At 30.8% G+C, this 17,749-nt stretch overlaps 1 protein-coding gene and 1 long non-coding RNA gene across 14 annotated transcripts in view; one reads left to right on the forward strand and one right to left on the reverse strand.

The window, feature by feature from the left end:
- mAChR-A (muscarinic Acetylcholine Receptor, A-type) overlaps positions 1–17,749 on the reverse strand; it is a 114,699-nt gene that overhangs the window by 81,991 nt on the left and 14,959 nt on the right. For 2 of the 13 annotated variants that reach the window (XM_076370946.1, XM_076370942.1), the window contains exons 1-2: positions 13,229–13,904; positions 12,565–12,698 (exon numbers count right to left, since the gene is read on the reverse strand). The exons of 1 other annotated variant lie outside the window; for it this stretch is intronic. The gene's annotated coding sequence lies outside the window, so the exon portion shown is untranslated. Of the gene's footprint in view, positions 1–11,439; positions 11,475–12,564; positions 13,905–17,749 lie in introns of those variants that run through there. 10 more of the 13 variants (XM_076370953.1, XM_076370950.1, XM_076370951.1 and 7 more) reach the window with 10 other exon arrangements.
- On the forward strand, positions 14,045–16,642 carry LOC116431231 (uncharacterized). Its single transcript, XR_004235878.1, has 3 exons — positions 14,045–14,111; positions 15,593–15,814; positions 16,534–16,642. It is a non-coding gene; the product is annotated as an uncharacterized LOC116431231 (long non-coding RNA).

Genomic DNA, 17,749 nt, shown 5'->3' on the forward strand with positions numbered 1-17,749 from the left:
TGAAATCCTATATTTTTGTTTCTCTGCAATGGACTAACTTATTCGTTCAATAGAGTTTATTTCCATAAAAATCTAAGTGTTACTTTCATTTATTGTATAAATAGTCCATGTACTAGAGATATATACAATCAATAAAATTTAAATTCATACTAATAGTTATACGTTAAATAAATTTCATTAACACTAAAACTATCAAGCAGTTGAATTAACTTTTCAAACTTCTTTTATAGAAACTCCAAGGGTACATCTATTGAGACTTTAATTGATTTACAATTCAGTTTTCGTACTGCTAAATTGAACTACTATGTATAATTCAGTCAATTAAACGATGATTATTTGCAAATATTTTTATATTATAAATAATACTGTCTAATACGGTGATATTGAGCAAGATAAACGTGCAATAATAACAAAACGATTCAATGAAATAATTTGATATTATGTTTTTTTCAATTTGATCATTTTGTTACGTGAAATTATGCGGCATTCAACATATTAATAATTTCTTGGAGGAGCATGTGTTATCTTTTTAATAATTGTAGAAAGAAGACATTGGGAATGGGTCGTTTTGACTCGTCTGGTAGTTTTAGTGTTAATAACTAATTTCATTTGCTGTGCACTGATTTTTTCCCCCACAATGATTTGACTGCGTTTTATTTTACTATTCTTCGTGCTTATTTATTTAAAAATAGCAAATTACTAGAATTTTCTCTCCGATGCAGTCATATCGAGCGTGCCATACGACATATGTAGGTATGTACCTCTGGCTTAAAGAAATACGAACCATGATTGACGTTTGTTTTTCCGAACCACTTCCGTTGATAACGCAAACGCTGCCACTGGTCCCGTGTCATCATTCGACATCAACAGCCCCAGATACGTATGTTTTATTCATCTACTAACTCTGATTTATACTTTTTAATATTGATATACTTCAACTTCTAGTAATGAACCAATTTGCATTTAACACTAGACTTACCAGATGAACTATTGAAAAGATAACGGATGCTTCTCTGAGAAACTATTAAAGAAATTAATTTAGTAGTATGCAAACTGAATTATATGCCAATAAAAATCTGAATAGATGCACTCTTAGGGTTTCCACAGAAAAGATTGGGAAAGTCGGCTTGACTCCTCGGTATTTCTTTTGTTGACTCTTAAAATATAGAATAAACACTCGACGAAAATGAACGTCCTCATCGATTTTAATCAGCTTGAAATATATTTTAATTTACTTAGTTTTATTAATATTTATTTCAATTTTATGGACTTTTTGCGACTGTACATTTAAGTTAAATTAGACTTAGATTTCATTTGTATTTGAATTTTCTAATAAAAGAAAAACAAAAATTAAGATTTGTAGTGATAAAGCTTATTGTTGACTTTTATCATTGATACTACGGAACAGGAAATATTTCAACTACCATACGAACAAATATTGTTTTATCGTCAAAGTTACACTGGCTACGAAATAAAAGTTCAGTTACATTTGTCATAATATATGTTATGGATCATAACGTTTACAATACACATTAATTGTGGAAAGATACACTGATTGATTACGCAAAAGGTCTTCGCTAATCTTTACTTGTTAATTTTAATACACAGCAGATTTATTAAATCAGTAAGGCGAAAGATAATAACTTTTTTGGGGTCATATACTTTGTACGTGGATATTACACATTGGCGTCGTTAAACATTGAGGAAATATGTTGAAAACAGACATTGAGTACTATTTTAATCTATAATTTCCTTATAAATAACCTTAACTTAACTGACATTTATATCAAAACTTCAAAAAATATATAACATTTAAATAAATATTGGTAAAATTATTTTGTTGCGTATCTGGGAAACTAAGGCCAAGTGACGATTACATATAAATACGTATGGAAAAAACGCGTTCAGAATACTCATCTAAACAATATATTTCAAGTTCGTTAAAATTTATGAAGGTGTCCAGTTTTGTAGTAATTATCGAAATCTTTTTAAGGAGATAGATTTATATAGAAACCAATGTAATGTGTTATTTAAAAAAAGATCTATTTGCACTAATTTGGTACATCGTTGCACTTTTTTTGTTTCTAATTAACTTTTTCCTAGTTCTAATGAAACTGGATATATATTTGATCCAGTAAACTCTGAATAAAACTCTTAAAAGAAAAGGCATTACTTAATAAAAGTAATAGAAAAGAATGAAAACATCCGAAAAAGAAGATGCAAATGACATAACAATATTACAGTTTATGTTTATAATAGAAGTAACATATATTTTTATAATCAACGTTTTTTAAAACTTCATAATAAATAACTTTTTACACTTAAAACGTTACATTAGTGTGGAAAAATGAAGGAATCATTGAATTTTTTAAGAAAACTTACTCATACTTGAATAGTAATGACCTTATGGTGGTATTTTTTTAAACTTTTCAAATTCAAGAATATTGGCCATATTTGTAATTTTGTTATATATATCAGCATACTAAATGTCCATGTTACTTTGTACACCTGTCTTACACTTAATCCAATACATCTTCAATTGTTTTAAACCGTTGTGTGCTACCAGCACGTGTTAGAATCGAAGCGAACACAACGAATTTGTGGCTAGTCTAAAATACGTTATTCGAAATTTCACATTTAAAATGGTAAGCTAAGCTTGGAAATTTAAATATGTTGATTATTATCAGTCTCTAAGGTGTCGAAATTCAATATTTAATGTACTTTAGATTATTATATTGTATTTTGTTCATTTATCGTATCCACTTTGAAATCCTTCGAAACGGGGCTATTCGAATCAAATCGTGCGGAGCGAATCGGATCTGTTTTCCCTCTTTTCTTATGTCTACGATTGTAAATACCATGATTCTTTATATATAGACGTACAGAAAGACACAAACAGGGATCATGGAGCCCAGAAACAATAAGAGACACAATAATAAAAGTTAACTTGAATGAACTGGACATTCGTTGAGCTACGGAAATTTATCGTACACATATACCTTGTAGAATCGTACAAAGAAGGCTTACTTGTTGAACAAATTACAAAAAGTAATTTTATATTTGACATCACATGTCAATAAAATGATATTTCTTGACAAACAATAAAAGAAGTTAAAGACTGGGCCAAAGAAGGGCACTATTAAAAGAAGGATAAACACTAATAATGATGGATGAATTAATAACATAAATATAGGAACTTCCAAAAAATAATATTGCATTTACTGGAATGAAAAATTGATCCACCTACCATCAAAAGATTGGGTTCAATGTGATCTTTGCGACGAGGAAACCTGTGCTAATTGATGTAGTGTTACAAGGTAGAATATTTGCGATAAATGTGTTAATAATTGATTTTACTATCATTAAATTGTGCAATTTTCAAAAAATTTGTACAAAATATTGAAATTTTGTACAAAAGGTTAAAATAGAAAATGAAAATATTGTTTCATAGATTTCTTATTAATGCACATTTAACTTCAATATCAGCAAGAAAATGATTAAAGAACTTAGAAATCTTCGTGTTATAAGCAAAAAAGTGAAAAGTGAGAAATATCCAATTGACACTGAGCACATTTTGGCGAATTGAATATTTCTCACCTTTCACTTTTTTGCTTATAACACGAAGGTTTTTAAGTTTTTCAATCATTTTTTGCTGATACTGAAGCTGAATGTCTTTTAATAAGAAATTTATGAAAAATATGTTGATTTTAAATTTTAACTATAAGTTTTTCGCTGTTGAATCTGAGCTGATCCGATTCACCTCAGTCTACCCTAATGTCCCCAAAAATGTGTACAGTTATACAGATTCATTTCATGCTTATCAGTGTTTGTTTGACTCATTGCTTTCTAATTTCTTTCATAATTACTCAAGATTACTTTATAATCAATAATTTAATACAAACAAAAACAAATTATTTTTTCATTATCAAATGTTATGCTTCGGAGTAAATATGGATATATATATATAGTGGTGGTGGTTTACTATTTGATGATGATATTGAAAATGTGGATCTTCAGTAAAAAGAGAAATAGGAAAACAATATATATTTAATAAGATAAAGAAAACAATACGGACAACACGTAAAAATACAACACACGACTCTCGCACCAAAAATGTTCTTCTCCGCTGTCGCTCACCAAAATGTCCCCATGCACGCATTTCCACTGGCTTTTATCACACACCCCCATTCGCTTTGTCTTTCTCACCCTTGCACCCTTCTCACTCGCATCTTCCGTCCATAGTCAAAATTCACGCAGTCACGTACACACTTTTCTCACGGTTCAGTCGCTCAGTTCCAGACACTCTTCCTCGCATTCTTTCAGCCACTCGAAATTGTCTAAACGCAGTCACACTATTTCCCAAACATCCCGGCGCCGGTCCGTCGCAATACGACCTGGTCGCCCTCACGCACGCACAACAAACCATTCATCCTACAATATTTTAATCTACCCTAAATATTCTAGATACTACATATATGAACATGGAATTCTTCTTTGTGACATTTATTTTTGTTAACTTCCGCTTGAGACTTCCCATAAGTCTGATACGATATTGTATGGTAAGGAGATAAAAGTGACTACTACTATTACTTTAAATGTAGTAGTAAATTGAAATAATATATAATTAATAGGAAATATATTTGTCATAAATCCGTCGTTAGATTACAACGCCAATTTTCAATACATGAGTACATATATCACTCTAAGAGTTTACAATTTTTTTACTGTTCTCAGTTTTAATAACAGAAACTGTCCCTATCTTAGTAAGACAAGCGATACAAAATATAAAGAAGATTCAAAAGGTAAACATGAGTTTCCCAAAAATACAGCCTGAACAATAAATGAAAAAGAACAGACAGGGTAATATTCGTGGTGAAAAAATTGAAAGATGTCTTGCACAACATCATAACATCAACCAGTAACATCAACCAGTAAAACGAGCTTCTTACGGCTCCCCTAAAAGAAGAAAATCGTAGGTTGACCTTGATAGACTATAAATATTGAAATCCGAAACCCAACATTTACGGCAAAAAGGTATTATTCTATACAATACGTTAATGGTATTATATATCATGCATCAATGCCATTTGATCAGATTATTAATTTCGAATGTTATCAATTGAAATTCATCTGTTCGAGAAATAGAATAAAGTCAAAAAAGCTGAATTTAACGAGAGCGGAACCAGAAAAGACATTCTTCAGTATGCCAACTACGTATACACTGTGTATGACGATATATAGTGAAAAGGACAAAGGATGTTGTTTATTCCTTGAGATAGAGGGATATTTCTCAGGTGCCGTATATACCTAACTTGGTTGGATTACCTGGATTCTTGGACCACCTATTCCTATCACTCAAACATAATCTAATAGCTGAAATGTATTTTTAAAACAGTGGAAAATACCAGAAACTTCTTCGACGACTTCATCGATTTCAAACGGTTAAAAAGGTATTTTCATTTGAAGAACTGATTCTTTACTTTTAAATTACAATTAGATGAAAAAGTAACAAAGTTAGAAATTCAGAATTTTTCAAGCGTGTTATTCACCGTCCACGAGTATACGGTAAAACACAGTAACAAACTTATTAAACATTGAGTGTAATGTCTGATTCTGCATGGCTGTCAGGATATTTCAGTAATGAGCGAACTGATTTCTTTGAAATTTTGCATACACGTAAAACAAATGTTCCTTTACAGTTTACAGTAAAATTATGTTAATGTCTGCAACTGATTTTTTTTGGTAAATAATAAATATAAAATTGTGACTACATAATAGATTTTTCGTCTTTATATGATGACGATGTCGATTATGCATTTTGTACAATTTTTCGCACTTTTAAACGCTATTTACGTTGCCACACACAAATACTTATTACCTCGTGCTTTAGTCATACAACTAGGTGCACAACATTAACACTAGAATAACCGCACTGGTCAAAATGACAGGTTAAAACCCGTTTTCGTATTTTGCAGCTATTGATATCTTTACACACTCTTGACCGGTCATGAGTTAACTCATATGTTAAAAGCGTTAAATGTCCTCATTGACTTCAAAAATAAATAGTTTCACTTCAATACTATAATAAAAATAAAATAAATAAAAAAAAAATCTGTTGTTGCAATTTTTATAAGGATTGCATATTAATCATGTTAAACGCTCGATTGTTCTAGTGTTAATATCTCCTAGTTTATACGTATGTGTTCCCACTAAAAATTTCGTAAATTAATTATTATATATAACATATTGCAAGTATATTTTTGTGTTTTTAACAAATGGTATTAAAAACCTACGAGTTCCAGATCACTGAATATAGGGTATGATAGCACACTCAGTTTTTATGTCTATAAGCTCTTCAGAATATATTGAGTTATCAAGTGAAGATAGAAATATGTTACATTATACGTATATATAGGGTGTTCAAATATGATCACTCAATACTTATTGGTTATAAAAAATACGCCGTACTGGGTAAACGAATCTTACAATTAGTGAATATAGTTCAAAATCTTAACCGTTTCCAGGATACTTACAAACGTCTTTTTTATTATATATGTTAACACATTATGGACCTCTAACAACGTACCTCGTGTTTTATGCATAATTCTAACAAGTCATTTGTAAATGATATATATTTTAAAAATGCATATAATAAATTTAAATATTCTTCGAAATTTAGTATTTATCATGATAATGATTTTTAATTTCATACGAATCACCAGTAAATATTATGCCTTGAGAATATTTAATGTAAATAAATAAATGGTTGCTAAGTATACGTGATTAGCTTCAAAATGTCTAGTCCATAATGTGTTAACGTAATGGTAGACTTACCTACTACATATTGGCTTTTCGATATTTACAGAATGTGTTTCGCGTGTCTTCCTTACATCCCTATACGCGCTTGACATTTTCTTCTTACAATATCGTGAACACTCTCCGACATTTCAGATGTCTGTCAGATTATTTGGCAAACATGTCAAATCCGATTACGTAATTAAAGTCATGAATTCAAAAAGAGCACAACTCCATTTTTTAATATTATTTACATCAAACACTGATGTAACTGTTTTCAGCTTACTCGGACCCATTTAACACATTGTTGGCCAAAAGCAAAATATTCAAAGTTATATGAAAGGTAAAAATAAAATTTCATTTCGATTCATTATGTATAAATAAAATATGTTGAAGTTTATTTGGATTGTTTCACATTCATATTTACTTGCGGAATAATAAATGGTGTCATGGGATATTTTCTGCGTAAAATTGCCGGTCAACAATGTGTTAATAATATTAAAAATCTACACATAATGAAACTGTATGCACAACGAATACATGCAGCAAAAATCAACGAAATAGATAATGAATGGATGAGCGAAGATGAAAAGAAAGATTCATTTTCTTGAAATGTCTGTTGATTGACAGACTTGGAACAATTGAAGCCATGAATTCCAAAACAGCACAAGTCACTTATTGGCCTATGCTGAACACATTCTGTCCTTTTCGAATAGCTGATAGTAAGTCTGTTATGATGTTAATATGTAAAAATATTTATATCTCGTAAACCATTGAGGTTTCGACCTGGATTCAATAAGTATGATATGTTCCATGTAAATACCATGTACGTAAATATTGAATGGTTTATCTTTGTACACCTTGTATACATACATACACATACTTGCAATAACGGGATGTGAAGAGAAGTTGAACAAGACAGAAATAAAACAGATATTGAAACGGTGACATTTATCGATTTCTAAAATATGAAAAGAAACGATGAAAAGTAGTAAAGTTATATAAAATTGATTAAAAAAGGTCAAAATTACAATAAAAAGAGATGTAGTGGTCTTCATTATTATTGAATCGAAATAAACGAATTATTTCCAGTAAGTAAATACGTACCTACAACTTTCGACTGTCACTTCAAAAAAAAAAGCTGGTATATATCAAGGCAAGTATTTCGAGTGTTTGCCGTGTGCTACAATCATCTGATAATATTAAAGGAACAAAATTGAAATAAACAACTCCCTTGAGAAAACACAAAGAAAAATGGTCAATATTTGTGAAACAACGATTTCATTACAATGTATTGGTATAAATGGTAAAAAAGTACTACATTCTTGGACGAGAAAAAAATTTAATCTGGATGGTTCCAATATTACTTTCACAATGAAAGAAAAGAGACATTGATAAAATTTCGAAGATAAATGGGCGGCGGCAGCTTAATACTTTGAAATATTATACTATCAGTTATTTTGGTAAAACAGGTGTAAAATTGATTGAAGGAGAATTAAGAGAAAGAAGTATTTTGAATTTGATAGAACGCACTGTGATAAAAATATAATCCTATTTTAACACATTGTTGGCCGTCACGATTTAACTCATGTTTGCACTTGCATTCGATTTTTGAAACGCAGGACAATATAGAATATTGCAAAAGCAAAATATTTCAAATCATATAAAAGATATGTATGTCCAAAGTTTCATTTTAATTCATTATATACAAATAAAGTATATTGAAATTTATTAGATTGTTTCACTTTTATAATTAACACTAGGACTACTGAGCATTTAATACGATTAATATGTAATCTATATAAAAAGATCATTTCGAATATTCAATGCTTTGAAGATATCAATAATCACGAAACAAACAAATCGAAACCAGTCATTTTGACTGGTATGCAGTTCTAGTGTTACGTGTAGCGCTATATGTTAAATAAAGAATATATCTAGCTTACCCTAGTCTGTATGCTCCCGGATATTAGTATCATTGAAAGTTGTTGCAAAATTGGTAGGAAATGTGGTAACGTATTTGAACCTAAACATACTACTGTACGGAAAGGGTGAAAAATAAGTCAAGAAATCGCCCAGAAATTCCATAGCTTATTGCTAAATCGGATGATATATATTGTTTTTTCTCGTCGTCTACAGATGCTAGCTCGGAACAGTTTATCATATTACTTCAAGGTACTAAATCAAATAATAGAAATACCGGAAAATGTATAAGATGTGTCAATTATTGAATAAACAACGTTGCGTATGTATATATTATTGTTGACTATACAAAAATATATGCTCATTCTGATAATACATATGTTATCATTTCGGTTTTGGTACAGAACAGTTGTTCTGCGCTACACATAAAAACATGTAATACTATATGTTGTTTCCATTGATCCTCAAAGTCTCAGCTCGTAATTCTTCAGTTATTCATTGCACGCGTATCAATTAAATCGCAGTTAAACATTATTTTCGAAATATTCTAGTACAGTTATATTATACGAAAAAAGAAAATTTGACAATTTTAAAGAATCTAGTAAAGTAAACTCACCGTTTGTAACCACACCCATTAATGTTTGTAAGTATAATTCTTTTTTAATACAAGTATAAAAAATAAATGGTCTGGATAAATAAAATACTAATAATCTTGTATATATATTATTACATAAAGAAAATAATACGAACTTTTTATTAGAAATACATTAACTTTCATCTGATTTATTTTTATATCTTTGCATGTTTTTTAAATTTTGAAATTCGTTTACTTAAGGATTCACAATCGTCCATGGTTAAGACTTTACGCTATCAGAAATGTCAAATTATCTCTCCTTATGCTAGTGACTCAGGATCAGCGTTTTCCCCACTAGCTCTGCTCTAGGAGCTGCCCGAGACAGTGCATATGAGTAACTCTATGCAATGTTCAATACAAACAGGTAAAAGTAAGTATGGAGAAGGTGAGGGGAAAGTCACTATGAAGTTCGTGAGCTCCCAGCTTGACAGCCCTGTTCCATCATTTTTGTACATGTACATATATTTACAACCTCGCTTTATTTCGTTAATATCAACGTTGATTATGAAGTTCTCTGCCTGACTTTGTAAAACAAGGACATCGTACAGATAGAGCCATAAATATTTCGGTAAAACGATGTAACAAAAGAATAAAGTAACACTAAGATTCGACAAAATTCAATCTACATGCAGCTTATAAAGATAGAAACGAGCGATATGTTGTAATGCAGACACAAATACATTGTACACCTACAAATAATGAGATAACAGTCTAACTGAAAAGTACTATATAGAATATCATATTAAACTATTTAACTACTCGGGCCATGAATGAAAATAGTGTATGTATAGTACAAAAATTTGTTTGGATAAATACACGAAAAATATAATTTAGAATATGAATTCATTTCATCAACTTTTGTTTAGTATCAGCTCGAAACACTACCAACAAAGTTGAGAAACAGTCGTTCTTTCTTTGTTTCATTTTCTGTGTCATGAGTACTCAAGATATTTTATTCACGGTTTTTTTTCACCAGTACATTCCACGTGTCTCACTGAGCATAGGTAAAACTGTTGTGTTTCGCGCCATTTAAGCCTCGGGTGGTCGCGTTTAACTTTTGAGTGGCCGCGTGGATGATTGTCATCCATTGTTATTCTTCCAATTAAACATAATATTTGTATATCAGTTTCTTTTAATATTAGTGTGGTGTCTTTAAGGGTCTTCAACTTGAGGCTAACAAAGCTAATGTACATACCTTACTAAATGGATACTGTAATACAGATTGAAAATCTAATCGGCACATAAACCCACGATAAAGATTTTCAACAATAAATATTACATACATGAAATTACAGTAACGTAAGGTTGTGGTAGTTAGTCGATCAAGTACATAAAGATACATCTGAGACATTCAAATAATATACAAAACGTGTAGATAAAGAAAACGTTCTTCAAGCATAACGTTCTATTCTGCGATTCTTTTTAGCAACTTGGATAAAATAAATAAGTCATAAATCATAATTATTCTCGCAGTATCAGCATAATATCAGTATACAAATATTACATACGTTGTTAGTGCAATAATGTGTTTTAATGGAATAAAGGTAATATTTAAACTACATCGATATAACTTGAGTCATCGTATTTATTTGTAATATTTCCATACCACGTTTTTAAGACAGAAACCACAAGGCAATCTTTTATGTGATCACTTGATTAAAATTATCTCATTCGAAACCTAATTTAGTTATTTAGTTCAGTTTAGAAACCAGACAATGTTTGCGATTACAAAATCGTTGATTAAAATATAATAAGCACTAAAGATTGTAAACAAACATATTAATAATAACTAAAAATACTGTATAACTAAAATCTATCGATAATACGTATGTAATATTAGGAATACACACAAATTTCTGCGTTCTAAGTGTTACCCATATACTTACTTCTCTGTAAACAAAGTTATTTAAATATAAGAAATTAAAAAGAACCTGTTTGTGATACAATGCTATAAATAACAATACATAAACATAATATTTCATTTAAACGCAGAAAAACAAAAACATAGAATAAATAAACATAAAAAAACTCGTAATTATTTAAAAGCATCTTTATTCTCTGTAAGTGGTTTAATAACAATACTTTACCTTAAAGCAGTAGTAGTTTCGGTAAGTTACAATTTCTAAAAAAAATTTTAAATAAAATGTAATCCACTTGTGCAATTTCACTTATTTATAATGTTATAATTAAACAATTTATAATAATAAAGTTAAATTAACTGAAACTACTCAGAAAAGGACAATGCAAGTAATATTAATACAGTATCCTATAGGGAGTACAAAAAGTTGCATATGAGTACTGTTCTTAACAAATTTTGAACATTCACAGAATATACTGATAAAAAAAATTATATAAATTTCATAATTTTGATAGATTTTCAGAAATTGTCAAAAAAAGGATTACTATGGTTTTACGTTTTTCGTTTTATTCAATACCTACTTATATACATAGGTATTCTTATTGAAGTTAAAATTTTGCAATAATTTACACTAAAATAATTTACATTAAAATTAATAAATCATATACATATATTATGATTGCAAATACTTCCTGTACCCACTATGGTACTATCCCTATAAACATCTTAAGATACATGTAAACTGTTTTATACAACTAAAATTACACAGTAAAATAAAAGAAAGAAATTTATAACTTACTGTAAACGGAGTAAACTATTTTTTGTAGCTTCGAAAATGAAATGGAAGTACAATGATAGTACAAATATGCGACTTTATTGGGCAGTACAATAATTATAAATATTTTAAAAATTGTATTTGATTAATTATAAGTCTAACATGATACTATGTAATCATCAAACTGAATGTGTGTTGTAAGGAATACTTAATACATATTGTTGTCTAATTCTCTTACCAAAGTCTGTTTTAATAACGCGATAAGTTTGTGTAAAATAACAATAATGATAATATTAATGATAATTATTATAACGATAGATAATAATAACAATAATAAGAAGAAAAGTAATAGTAATAACAATAATAACAAGAACTAAAACAATAATAATAATTGTACAAATTGACTATAACAATAATATTATCTTATAAATTACATCCTGTATCCTGTATACACGTTCAAGGAAAAGTGAAATAAAAGGCTAACTGACGTACAAACTAACTACGTTTTAATTCACCGTAAATCATTAGACATTACAGCATAAATGTAATACAGATAATAGTTATTACAATTATTATTACCTTCTTTCTCGTGTTCACACATTTCACTCAACCACTCGTATAAAATTCATCGGTTCCTTAAACGTACATCACATTTAATATTTTTCTTTTTCCTTCCTGTTCATTATGTTACGTTCATTACGTCCAACATTTTACTATTCGACGAAACAAAACGGTAAAAGCATGAAAACATATTGGAGATTCCCCGAATTTCGTGTTAGAAGTGGAACAAAGAAATATAAGGCGTGGTGGGCAACCAGTTGTTGGTTAGGAGATTGGTTAGTAAAAGTAAATTAAATTCAATGCTTCCCGAATCACGTGCACAACAACAAAATCTAACAACTGTACGAATAATCCAATGAAAAAGAAAGGAATAAATTTATTTAGTTTAAAGACTCGGATCAATACAGAGTAAACACTCCGTTGTCAACAATTCCAAGAGCAACACCACGAATCACATCGGGACTATACTATTTCTGTTCACGGTAAAAATCAAATCAACGATAAGAATTCGCGAAAAGTGTATGGCGCTCATGGTCGGATAACGTTCGAAATTTCACTGGCGATGGATGCGAAGGAAATGCAAACTAAAATACGCAGATCCGCGAGCTTCCGGTCGTATCACAAGATTTCAGTCACTGAACGGGCACATCAGAAGTCGTAGAAACACAGATGTAGACTGTACCGAGCGAGTAATGTTGCGTACATCGATACACAAAATATTTTGAGCCGATGATCGAACACCAAAGATCCGGGGTTACGCGAGTGCCGCTCGTTTTCACCGATCATCGGCGACACATTCTCGTTATTTTGATTCACTCGAGCCCGAACCTAAACCCAAGGGGGATAGACAACACAACAAGTAGACACACGGATCAAGAGAGGACAAACCGCGTGTATGTTATATAATGTACCCGCGTACGTGTATATGCGTGAGAGTAAGTGAGCGAATAACTGAGAAAGAGAGAAATCGAGAAAGAGGTGGTAGACGTGGAAAAAGAGAGAAAAAGATAGAGAAAGAGAGATTGGCAAGTGAGTAAGAGAAAGAGAAACACAGCGGAGAAAGAGAGAGAGAGAGAGAGAGAGAGAGAGAGAATGAGATCGAGTGAGAAAGAAGAGAGGGGGCAAGTGTAGAAAGAGCCGGAGAGAAGTAGAGAGAAAGAGAGTGTACGTGTATGTGTGTATGTGTGTGGTGTGTCAGAGGGAGAGAAAGAGACAGAGTTAGAGAGTGAGAAAGGGACAGAAAGGGAGAAAGAGAGAGAAGCAGAGCGAAGAAGAGAAGAGGACGCAAAGCAACGATGATTGCACGGAGGATGCGTTCGCGACGGAAGTACGAGGCACACTAAGGGCGTGGGCAAGCGGAGCAAGGCCGGTGTGGAGTTCCGAGGGGAGGACCACATTGATTTTGATTTTCGAAGCGCGCGCATGAGTCTTCGTGTTCAGCCCATTCATACGTATGGGACATTGGTCCTTACCTACTAGATACTATTCTCTGGATCGCACACGATGCTGCATCCCAAATTTTTCTCTTCCATTCCGAACGCATTCTTCTTTCTCGTCGAATTACAGTTATGTAATGACAGCAGCGGTCAACATCCACCAATCGTCGCCGTTACGCGCAATGTTTATCTCGCTTCGTTTACATGCTGCATTTATTCATTAATGAATGTTCTTTTTCATCGTGCCTACGTTTTGTATTCATTTTATTTTTACTATTACTCTCATCGTATTATATTTCTATCTTTCAACCTACGCAACCGTTACTTCGTTCTGTTCTGTGTTATATAACTCTGCAAGGATGGAGAGGATCACAATTCATGCCTCTAGCGTTATTATTGCAATAACATTGAACTGTACGTAACAAAACGTTCGTAATGTGAGGTCAACACGATTCTTTACTATTTCACGTGTAAAACAAGTAACTGCACCAATGAATATCCATCGCTCTTTTTAATTATGTGACAATATCTTTTCATTAAAAATACTTTCCAACCTTTTATTCGATAAAAATAATATAGGATATTGGAAAATCATTATGAGCATAAATGAAACGGTATGGATCCTCGATTTTCATGAAAATGAATATTGTTTTTGACGAGAAATGGACGAAAATTATACTACGTACACACATGTATAGAATCTGTAGATCAATCTATTTGAATATGTATGTGAGTCCGAGACACGAACCTTTTTTTTATTACAGATATTTGGAATTTAACAACTAGTTCATTATTGTTTATCCTTAAAGTAATGTATGCCTACTATCGTAATTACACGAATTATTAAAATTACATGATTTGCTCACATTTTAGAAGGTAAAGGAATGCCGCGCGTTATTATTGAAACAGATGACCCGTCTCCCAATTAATTGTTTTTATCGTACAATACTTATAATTGTATCTATGCATCATAAATCTCCATTACCAGATTTTCATTCTATAGAAATGTTATGAAAGTTAAATAGGGAAGAAGATTTGAATAATTATAATTCAGTCATTTTAACTACCGTGATAATTCTACTATTAATAGCTTAATGAAAAATAAAAAATAATTCTAACACCTTGTTTTCATAAAAGTGAATAAAAATCGAAGGTCGAAAATTTTAATGGATTCTGTTTTATAAACAAAATATGTAATAAAAATATGTAATAAAATGACTCAAGTTTCATATGACGTTGATACATGGTGTACTATTAGTAGAAGTTGTTAGATATTGTTCGCAAGCGGTTTCTCTAATTCTAGTACTAATTGCTCTGTAGCTATCATTTTCTTGTCTTTCTGCGTACTGTTTTAAGTTTTAAACAAGACATTCTAATCTTTGTTCATTCTTTTTCTTTCAATAAACATCTTTTTTAACGTAAAACTTGAGTACGGTTAAATAAAACTCCTGTAATTTTACTATAAGCTGTAAATCATAAAAAATGTTATTCCTAGTTTATAGTTTTTCCCCATATTTTAAAACTTAATTGCCATCAAAAACTTGTAGAAACTAGTTATTCCATGTTGGGAAGTAATTTGAACTGCTAAAAGAAGAAACTTTTCGTTTCAGATGAGAAATAACGATCAAAAGTTACTATTTAAAATTATGACGGATTCCATAATTTTATTAACTCGTTGTGCAATCCAGAATAGTACTATTCGATGATACAACTTGTTACTACATAACATTCAATGTATCTACAATTTAAACAATGGAAATAACGTTAACTATATTAAATTCCTAGAGTATTAATAATTTGCACAGTAAAGAAGTGTACAATATAATTCTTAGGTAAGAATTAAAAAGAATAAACTGAAAATAATTCAATTTCTATAAATGGTGCACCATTTGGGGTTCAGAAGTACGAACTTTTTGTTAGTTGCGAAGAACATTGACAACGTTTTTTATTTCATTGATTAGCAAATTTTGATACATCACAGACAATAACTTGCTGGAGATGATATTAACTCTTAACACAAAAGTATACTACTCTCTTGAGAAAAGGGGAGGGAATATTAAATAGAGTCATTTTAAACATTTCGAAGAAAAATATTTTCTTGGACAAAAAATGTTCTACTTAACAAACATTATGAGACAAGTCAAAATGACTCATTTTAGGATTTTTATTTTACAAGTATTGAAGTTATGAAAATGTTTTTGAAAGAGTTTATAAATAAATTTATATATAAATAAATTCATGTACTTGTATAATCACTTTGATTGTTCGGTACTTCTAGTGTGAACCCTTTCCGGTCGGAGCATTCCAAAAGTGGTGTATCCGATTAGTCGTAGCGCTCAGTCGGTAATAAATTAACATATTTATGGTTTATATTTGTTTATTTATACGTACGAGCTAAATGTTTGAGTCGACCGATACCCGGCTGTCGTCCTCAACATTGTGCCTTGACGCGTCATACTCGGACTTCGATCGGAAGGGTTACAATATCCATTTTCAAGCGTTCGTTTCAATTGAAATTTTTATTAAATTTTTTATTTCCTTTATTTTACAGATTGATAGAAATTTCAGTAGATATGAATATTAGAAAAGTGATTTTCTGCCAAAATGGAACTAAACTCTTTGACTCCGATCACTTCACGCCGCCTAAAGTTCTATACTAGACGGATATGATTAGGCGCGCCTCATTGCACAACTAGTTGTGAAACACAAGGGAACGACTTCAATTATCCACCTCCCAAAACAGTGAATGAAGATGCTTGAAAAGGATATGAACAGTTAAAGTACCTATAAGTGACTTGCTTTCAAAATGTTATATAAATGTAAAATAAGGTAGTTATATATAGTGTCTGTTATCATTGGAGGCCTTGGGTTTGATTTTCGATCATTCGAAATATATTTTTTGTTTCATACTTTTACTGTCGAGTGATAATTTTAAATTTAAGTCTTATAGAGACAGCAGACCTACAAAAAAAGTCAACCATCGCGAATATTTAACACCTTAAGCGCCATGCCAGTCACTGATGACCGACACTTCTGAATTGTTTGAAAACTATTACAATATGCAAGATGACTGACGTTGAATAAAAATGTTTAATAACGTAAGTAAGGATTGTAATGTCAAAGCATTAATGAATTTTCCTACTTATCTTTACTCCAGAAGAATAAGTGTTACGTAAGACGCTCAAGATTTTAATGGCACTTAACGTGTTAATATGTAAATATTGAAATATCGCATTGTCTTTGTGTACATTTTATGTCATCTAAAAATGCAGCTTGGTATATATTATAAAACAGCGTTTTTTAATCTTTTGTTCATCACGGATCGTTTCGCGTAATGTTCCCCGTCGCGGAACCGCAAGATTTAAGGGAATATTTTTATTTGGAATTTTTAAATAATCGATTATTTTCTTGCATCTTTTTAAAACGTATATCTTTAAAAATGTCTATGTTAAAGAATATGTGAGATTTTTCTTCCTCACTTATTAACACTCACTGTATCTTTGTTCATGAAATTTCCTTTTATGTCCCTCTTTAGGTCACTATATGACCCTGGAATTGCTAATTAATTGAAAATATTCGATACATATATAATCTATTATATATATGTGTGGATCGGGAATAATATACGGGAATATAGAAATATTTAATAAATAACTACATCTATTAATAGTAAAACAAGTAATGTTTAAATATAATCAACTAGATAATAGCGACACACGACTAAACCAACACACAACTTACTAGGATGAATGCCAACGCACCACTCT

Source organism: Nomia melanderi, chromosome 9 (assembly GCF_051020985.1).
Source record: "Nomia melanderi isolate GNS246 chromosome 9, iyNomMela1, whole genome shotgun sequence".
Taxonomy (NCBI): domain Eukaryota; kingdom Metazoa; phylum Arthropoda; class Insecta; order Hymenoptera; family Halictidae; genus Nomia; species Nomia melanderi.